Consider the following 9,955-nt stretch of genomic DNA (forward strand, 5'->3'; position numbering starts at 1 on the left):
AACACCTGCCCAGTGACTTCATCTCAAATGCGTGTTCTATTTTGAAAACTATTACTGTGACACACACACATGCATACATATATATGTATATATGTGAATATATATGTATAAATATATATGTATACATACATATATGTGAATGAATATATGATATAATCTTCTAAGTCCATTTAGTGTTGCTTATGTATATGCTTTTAGGGATGATCACATGGTATTTTAGCAGACTCATCCCTGAGGAAAACTAATTTTTCCTCCCTCCCTCTGTGCTCTTTTTATGCATTTCAAGAATGTGGCTACCCAAAAAAGACGTGAACAGTGACAACAACCATTGACAGGTCCAGTCTGGATGGGGAAATTTCTTGATTCTTAGCTGCATTGAAACACTTGGTGGAAAGATTGTAAGAGCCAGACGAACAGGAAGTTTGCTATGAGGCTGTGTCTACGAGAAAGTTGAAAAGCTACAGCCATGAGGGCTCACCACCATGGCTGCCTAAGCATGAGTTGAAGAAGGATGACACTTCTAATACAGGACTGTAAAGTGGATGGCGGAAGCTAAGGGGGCCTCAACTCTGAACGAAGAGCTATGGAGAACCACGAAATCCTGAGAGTAGAAAAAATAGTCTTCCCCTGGGAAGAGCACAGCAGCTGGTCATCCAACATCAAATTTCAAATCTTGAAAACGGATATCAAAGTAAAATTATATGGCCTGAACTAGTGTGTGTGTGTGTGTGTGTGTGTGTGTGTGTGTGTGTGTGTGTGTGTGTGTGTTAATAAGTGTAACAACAAAGAATGAAAAAAAGAGACTGATTTTTTTTCACGTGGAAGGGTTGGAAAGGAAGAAAAGAAATAGGGTTATGTTGTAATTATAATATCACATTACTTTTAAAATGTCAATATAAAACTTCTGGATCATCTACATGTAGGATTAGACACTTGCAGGCAAGGAAGAGCAGCAACTACTTTCATACTCTACCGGCTTGCATTCTTCCCCAAAACAGCACCAACTGGCCAAACCCATCAATGAAACAATGAAATATTTCCCAACTACTATAAATTTCACACAGTGCCTCTTTCCTAAACTTTCTAGGTAGTAGGATAAGGCAGATACAACATGGATCTTACCAGTGCAATATAAAACTATTAATATGAAGTATATGTGATATCTGCTAAGTAATTCCTATTAACTAAGTAATAGGAAAAATGAAAATTCAGAAGGAAAATGGACAAGTAACACTGATGACACATTTGACATCAGTGCACAAATACAAAATGGCAGTTCACACACAAAATGGCACCTGGCTTATTCACATCATAGGACACAAACGAACCAATTAGATTAGAAAGATGGATGATATACAACATCAGTACGGACTCAGTAAGGAGGTAATGCCAACTGCATATTGATAGGTAAATTAAGGAAGTTCGTTTTATTCTTTGTTATCATGCTTTATTTATTTGGTTTTGTTCGTTTTTTGGGAGGTGCATACATCTATGACACCATACATGAGGACAAATTGCAGGGTTCAGTTCTCTTCTTCCACCATGTTAGTTCTGGGACTTGCACCCCAACTTGTGAGGCTTGCTTGCTGAAGCCCAGGAGGTTGTCTTTACAATGTTATTTCGTGGTGCTGTTCAAATATTAAGTGTGCACACTCATGATGTGAGCAATCCGGTGAACATTAATATATCTTTAAAATCCTTACCCAGATTCACACTTATAATGGCCACGGGTGCATCTGGGCATAATTAAAAACAGCATTAGCATTGATTAGTTGTGGCTGTTTTAAAAAAAAAGTATATCTCAACTCTATTATGAAATACTCCAGAGCAGAGTCTCTCTACTTCATCCTGACATTTCTATCTGAACCTTGACATTTAACTTGCAGAGTTCTTTGTCGTGGGAGAATGTCTGTGCACTGCAAATGTTTAGGAGAATCCATCCTCCCTGGCATCTTCTACTCCCAGAGTTGTGACAACCAAATGTATTTCTAGACATTGGCAAGTGCCTCTTGTGAGACAGGGGCATAATTACACATGCTTAAAAAACTGTAAGCATATAGGGGCAAGTGGCAGGTGAATACCTAAATATTTTAAGTAATAGTGCTCAAAGTCATTCTCACAAGTTGAAGCGTGCCATGGAAACATATAAAGAGCGTGCACTGTGTGCTGAAGAAATGAATGAGAGTGTGAGCATGCATGTTTGTAAAGGGACCAAGTGTTCTACGTGTCAAAGCCACTCGCCACACCCTGCTTTTGCTGAGTGGTCCCCTGCAATTTCATTGCCGTCACCTTGACATATTGACATATGTGGATCATTAATTTGGTCTCTGATTGGCTGCTCTTGAATTTGATCTCTACCTGCACCCATGCCACCATGCAGAACTGTGATAATTAATTTCTGAAGCAGTAGTTTCTGATCACGTGGTGGAAAATTACCTCAGTATACAGTATCCAAGTATAAAAGTTCACCTCGACCTTTCTCAAGGTCAACCAGTTTAGAACTTTCTGAGATGGCATCTCTCTTTCTCTCTCTCTCTCTCTCTCTCTCTCTCTCTCTCTCTCTCTCTCTCTCTCTCTCCTCCTCCCTCCCTCCTCCTCCCCCTCCTCTTCTACTCTCCTTCCTTTCCTAGCTTCAGGAAAATCTTTTCATTAAGAGAGGTCAACTTTCATATTTCTCAGCCCCCTCTGACCAGCTGCATTTACATTCTTCACAAACAAACTTTTTGCTGAGACCCTGCTGGAAGCCGCATTTGGAGCCAAACATCAGGTCAGGGAGCCATTGATTGGGCAACAGAGTTAGAGGGGGACAAGTGCCAGCATCTATGACTTCTGTGTTTTAATATTCACTTAACTTTGTAGAGAGTAATTATATTCCACTCATTCTACACCAGCTGGTATTTACTTCATCCTCCATCAGGCATCAACAGAGCATGGGGCTGCAAGACAGAAATATTACTCTGGCGAGCATAAATATTTCATTTTTCACACCACAAATGTGTTGATGATTTATTAATTAGCCTAAAGGCTGCTGCTGCTGCAAAACTGAAAACTAAGGCTTTCTGCTCCATGGATCAGGCCTGTTGGGGGCATGGTGCCCATGGGTGATGCTCAGCCAGGAACATGGGCTGTGTTTTACAAAGAGCCACTAGAAGATCCAGTTCAAACTTTGCAGCCTGGTCTTGGCTTTTAACTTCACAAAGAAGTCATGCATGGAACTTTCCCAGCTGTAAAAATATCTTCTCTGCCTTTCCAGAAAAAAAAGGAAGCCAAGTCCCTAGCCAACTGTTCTACCTACAAGCTGGCTGCTGAGGTGAGGTTGCCAGCCTGTTACAGAGTTGGCGCTTGCTTTGGGCCATTCTACTGAGGCAGTAAGTTGGGCATTCCTTTGAAATCTAGCCACATATGCTTGGTCAGTGGCAGTGCCCAGAACATTATTGTATAACCTTCCATACACTATAGAAGGAGAAGTTATCCCAGGTATGGAACATTTATATAACAGAGATTTATTCCACCTGAGTCCTCTATATGCACTTGGAGAAAAACTCTGAGTTCTCTGAGAGTACCCATTTTTGTGTGTGAACCAGCCCTGTATTATATAGAGTAGTAGCTTTCAACAAAGCATATAGGTCATAATTTTCTCATGTATGGAGAAAATTTTTGGCTATTAAAATTGTGAAAATGCAATGACATTTAGTAGGTAGAAACCAGGGATGTGGCTAGACATCTTAAAATGCATAAGAAAGTTGCCCCCATCTCCAGAAAGAACCTTCTCGTCTGAGACATCTGCAGGGCTTGGGGAAGAGAACACTAGGTCATATTTGTAGGCAGATTGGACTTGCTTGAGGAGGTAATTATCTTCCACTGGCTTTGGAGCAAGTATAAACAATGAGAATTCACACCCATGCTTGGGACCTTGGTTGCAGTGCTATATTAGGGAACACAGGATAATGACTGTTGTATCATACTTAGGTAAATCAAGTCACCTTAATAGCTGGAAATAATGATGAACAGGAAGTCAAGCTGCTATCATTGGAACTCCAGCCAGCCAAACAAATCACCTTTGCATTCCAGTTAGTGTTCAATTTACAAGCAGGAACACAACTGTGATCTTAGTCTATGTCCCCAACAGGGCAAGAAACATCCTAAACAGAGACACTCATGCCCTTCCCATTGACCAGCAACTTTTATTCAGCTGAAAATTAACGTTTAGCAGAAATGGAGGTGTGCACAGCTCAAGCTGATCTGCAATAAAACATGTAAAAGACTTTTCCTTATACATATCATAAAGTAATATAGCTGGTTACACAGACTCCTAATGAGTAGGAATTCTATACTCTATAAAACCCTCTCTGTGATACAAGTTCTTATTATGTAGCCCAGGCTAGTCTGGAACTTACTAAGTAGACCTGGGATCAATGGCATGTGCCACTAAACCCACCTAAAACAAGATTATTGAGATTTTATTTTCCTTATCTGAGAATTAAATGAAAACTTCTATCCATAACAGAGAATGGAGACAGCCAACAGCCCAGGTGCCCTTTCCCCCAGGAAAGGAATGTTTAATTTGTCTCACAGTTAATTAACACATACATATTCCCCAGATTTTGCTTCATCTCTTTTATACAACTTTTGTGCTGATATAAGAGGAAGCAGAAAGAAATGAGGGGACTGTCTTCCATCATGAACCTTGGCTTCTTCAGTCTTGATTTGAATATATGCGCTTGATCCAGTCTCTTGCCTTAAACTTTATCCTGGATTCTAGCTTGTGTGTTCTTCTTATCTCGTTCTCCTTTGGTTTATGGCCATGTTTTAAAACCTATTCATAAATCCCTACGCCCATACTCCACCTCTGTCTGGGGATAGCTGGTAAGGAGACCAGAGACCATCTACAAAAAGGCCCCTCAACACACCTTTGGGCACATCTCAGTTAATCTCTTCAAACATCTCTCTTGACAAGGACTACCATAACCACTTTACATAAGAGGTTGTTGAAATTATGACAGAAGAAATGGTTCCTGAAACATACTGGAGAGCAACCAATGCTGAACAAATGTGGATAAATTATGAACTCAATGAACCAGCTGATACAAAGCAGAAGTGGAATGACAAAGAAGGTCTGGCTTGCCCTGGGCTCTGGCTTTCTATACCATGCCCTTCTCTGGCTCTCCTCTATCACTTACCTCTTCATCTCCTGCCCTGGGGCTTTGTGGATCTCTTCTGAAAACTGTGCATCTCACAAATTTCAGCTCTGATATATTCAAGCCTTAGAATGTGTCCAACAATCTCACAGATTTCAGCTCTGGTATATCCAAACCTTAGAATGTGCCCAACGGTCTAAAGAATAGGGCTATCCTCTAAAATTTTACATAACATATTCTTGGAACTATATAATCTATATAGAGAGCACCTATGCATAATTTTTATCAAGTTCTTCTTTCAAAAGGTATGCATAAAGAAGTATTGTGGCATATTCCAGGAAGGCTTGATATAGTGGTTAAGAGTGGCTGTTCTGGCTTCACATGACTTGGAACCAAATCATGTTTCACTCACATCTTATGACATGGAATGATTTTACTCATCTTTGGTTAAATCTCTCAAATTTATATGTGCATGGGAAAAATAACAGAACATACTACATAATTTTCCTATGAAAATTAACTAGTTGAGTTACGCTATCCTTTGACACATGAAAATGAATTCAGTCATATGTTAGTTCCATGTAGATTTGATCTTTTTTTCCATACAGAATATGTACTCAATTCATTTAGTGGCACTTTTTTGTGTGTGAGTGTTTTGATTTTTGACATTTTTGTTTTATTTTGTCATTTTGGTTTTTTGTTTGTTTGTTTATTAGTCTAAGGTAGTCTAGAAATTAAGAGTGATCTGTTTTGGCTTTCTGAACTGTCATTACAGGTATGTCCTATGATGCCTACAATAAAACTTTTATTTTAGCATAAATTAGTTACATTTTGAGACTCTCTACATCAGTACTTATTTAAACCTGCTAACATTTCATTTGTTGTCACTATGTCTCCTCTATCAGTTGCACACTGCTACTATCACTACTGTTTGGAAGAAGGATGTTAGGTGGGACTGCATATTTTGTTTTTCCAATATCACATGATTAATGATATAAACTAATCTCTGTGCCTGAAAATGTGCCATTGCTAACCAAAAGATTAGACTAGGAAAGGAGTTGGTGTCAAGACTTCAAAGAAAAGCACAATGGAGGGGATAAGTGACTGAGATGCCCGCACGTGGAGCTCTAAGAAGGATTTAGAGGGACATCACCTGAAAAAGAAGGTTTCATCTGTGACATCACAGATACTTAGTTAAAACATGCTACATGAAGACATGCTGGGAATTCTCTATTAAAGAATATGAATACATGAGAGGCAATTTTGAATTTCCTGGATGATGTCTGTACTGTGAACATTAGCAGGAAGGGATATCTGTATAGGTCTGCTTAGGTCAGACTGCAGAACATGAAAGGCACTGTTGGTAAGCATCTGACTTTTTCAAGAGTTTGTAGCAAAAGCTCATAAGCACATTTACATCTTAGGTTAGTCCCATCCATAGTGTTAGAATCAGATAAATGAGATAAGAAAAAGGAGAACCCAATCAACAAAATAAAGGACTGATCAGAGAGGTATCTAGGTAGGAACTCTTTAAATTCAAGTTTGTATGGATAAAGTGGGAGTTTTCTTACAAACTCGGTGCCTGATGAAGGCAGAATTCCACCCTGTGGGCCTATCTACCTGCAAGGGCGAGCCACTAATGGAAGGATATGAAGTTATGACCAGATCATGGCAATAACAGACCTTTACCAGACATAAGTAAACCTCTTTCCTAACTGATGAGCCTACCTGTCCTATTCTCAGGCTGCATTCATGACCCCCTAAGGACTTTATACTGGCCTCCATTTAACTAAGGAGCCATAGCCTGAATTGAAATAAATGACCAGTTTCTAATTCTTAGTTTAACAAATAAAGAAAAATGTATAATAAAATTAGACATCATTCAAAATGACAAATTCTAGCCAAGTCCCATGAATTAGTTCAGCCTGCTTGATTTAGCTGATCTACAAACTTTACAAGGCTGTTATCAACATAAGAACAATTTTCAGATTGCTATGGAAGTGTGGCCAAAAATGATTTATACTTTAAATATTGACTATATGCTATCATCAAAGACAGATGTCGGAATGTCTACCCCAACGGACAACACCAAAGATGAGTTCAGGACTGTGCAGTGAGACAGAGACTACAGAGTACAAAACCTCCGGACACAAAGATATTTATGGGGAAGCTACTGAGCACAGATAGAGCTAAATCATTTCCCAAGGGAAAGCTCTAAGAATATTTGTGGACCCTGTTGAGTAACTAAAATTCAAAATGCAAAGGAATTTGCCGAGTTCACATCTACCAGAGTAGAGCAATAATTTGTTAAACAAGGTGTTGTTGAAATATCTGTTCATCAATTTACAATATTTCTTATACTGTGGGTTGATTTTAGCAGCTGCTAAGAATTTGACCTTCATGTTCCTTTCGGGATACATCTTTTCTAGCTGGCCCATTTTTATGCATTTTAAACTAAAAGCAAATTTCAATGTAATAAGTAAAAAAGGACAGCTACTTAGAGGGAATGAAATAAAAGTACAGGAAGTGACGAAGTTTTCCTTTGAGTCAGTAGAACTAGTATATTCTCAGACCACATTGTCATCTGACTCTGTGTTCTAACTTAGAAGATGAATAAGCTGAGGAGAAAGAAGAAATAGATGGGCTTGACCTGTGTATCTGTTTCCTCTGGGAAATTGTGAAAAGCACTTGTTCAGAGCCACATGTACCATGAGAGGATGGAGTTTTGATGACCTGAACAGTTAAATGTTTTAAAAACACACTGAAGTCAATCACTAGAAATTAAACGATATATTATTTAGTTAAAGATAAAACAAACAGAAAGTATATAGCAACAGAAAAGTAGCAAGAAAAGGGAAAAATAACATTCACATTAAATCTTCAATTTTGACTCATGCAAATAAAATGCTAAGAGTGTTTTAGGATAAGACCACTAAAAATGAAACTGTTCAGTATATAACACTAAATATGACATCTAAAACAAAGGTTATTAATAAATAAGACAACACCTTAATGGGTATTTTTCTCATGTAGACAGTATTAATATGTTAAAGCCTTATCATATGTAAATCACAAAGTTTATATTGAAAAGATGCTTGATATTATTAACGTTAACCGTAGAATTCACTTAGTTGAAGAGAAAGCATAAGACATAAATACACTTGGTAAGTCATTTACTACGTAATTGCATTCTTACCACATGAATGAATCATTAGGCAAATTCTTATATAAACAAATCATAGACCAGGCATATATTTTAAGTTTGTGGAACTAGGTAATCTGATAAATCTAATCAATGAAAGCAATTACAGTTCTTGGTTAAGTACAGCAGAACATATTTCTAAATTAATCAATGGCAGTGACTCAAGTGAAGTAGAACAAAGAGGAAAACCTAAAGGCTTGACAGACGTGGCAGTCCTCTGTGGAGGAAAGAAACTCAAACATGTCAAGAAGTTTAGTAGATTTAAAACAAAAACTTGCTGCTATTGTTACACATTGAAAAATTATGGACACACAGAAACAATATAGTGACATAAAAAATACTAAGAATGAAGGCCAGAGAAAACATCATATTTAGGTAAGACATGCAGTAAATGTCCAACATTAGAAATATAATTCAAGAGTATAAATTTAGGAAGTCTAATGTCTATAATCCCAATACTTCAGAGGCATGGACAAGAAGATTTTAAATACATGACAAACTTGGGTTACACAAAGAAAGGCATAAAATATAATTATACAAATTTCAATAAAAAATGAAAACTTGTTTTGCAAAAAGAAGTTTCCTGATGAGGGATGAAGACTAGACTTATCTATGGGTACAAAAATAAATAGAATGAATTAGTAAAATAGTGGTTGTTGCTATACCATGCCAATAAATGTTCCTCTTGAAATGACAAGATCCATGACTTCATTAGTCTTGAGTAATTGGCTAGGATTCTAGTACAAGGACATGATTTCCCTCTTTTTTTCTTTTCTTCACTGTTTTCCTTTTATTGAAAATAGAATATTTTCTTATGCATATATCCTAAGTATAATTTTTCGCCTCTACTCTTTCCAGCTCCTCCCTGCTCCCTCCCCTATGAATCCACTCCCTTTTTTGTCTCTGTTTATAAAAGAACATTCTCCTAAGAGATAACAACCAAACATGACAAAATAAAATAAAAGAATAAAGAAAAATCCATTATATTGAAGTTAGAAATGGCAACCAAACAGGAAGAGAGTCCCAAGAGCAGGCATAAGAATTGGAGCCCTACTCATTCTCACATTCAGGCGTCCCATAAAAACGCTAAACTAAAAGTTACAATGTGCAGGTAGAAGATCTCGTCGAGAGCTATGTAAGCTCTGTACTTTACTGCTTCATTTTCTGTGAGTTCATACATGCCTTGCTTAGTTGATCAGAGGGCTTTGGTCAACCATGTTCATTGCTTCTCTATAATAGCAAGGAACTGGAAAAAAAACTAGATATCCCTTGACAGAAGAAGGGATGAGGAAGATGGGATATGTTTACACAACATAGTACTATTCAACTGTTTAAAACATGGCATCATAAAATTTAAAGGCAAATAAATGTAATTAGAAAAAAATCCTGAATGAGGTAACCCAGACCCTGAAAGAGAAATATTGTATGTATTTGCTTATAAGTGTATTATATTAGCTTTTAAGAAAATGATAAGCAAACTATAATCCATATACCTAGTGAAGTTAGGAATATATGTATCAAGGGTTGATGTATGGATCTCCCTTGGAGGTGAAAATAAAATAGATACTAAGGCAGACTGGGGGCCAGAGGGGTAGGGGGGAAGGAACAGGTGATG

This window comes from Rattus rattus, chromosome 13 (assembly GCF_011064425.1).
Source record: "Rattus rattus isolate New Zealand chromosome 13, Rrattus_CSIRO_v1, whole genome shotgun sequence".
NCBI classification, from domain to species: Eukaryota; Metazoa; Chordata; class Mammalia; order Rodentia; family Muridae; genus Rattus; species Rattus rattus.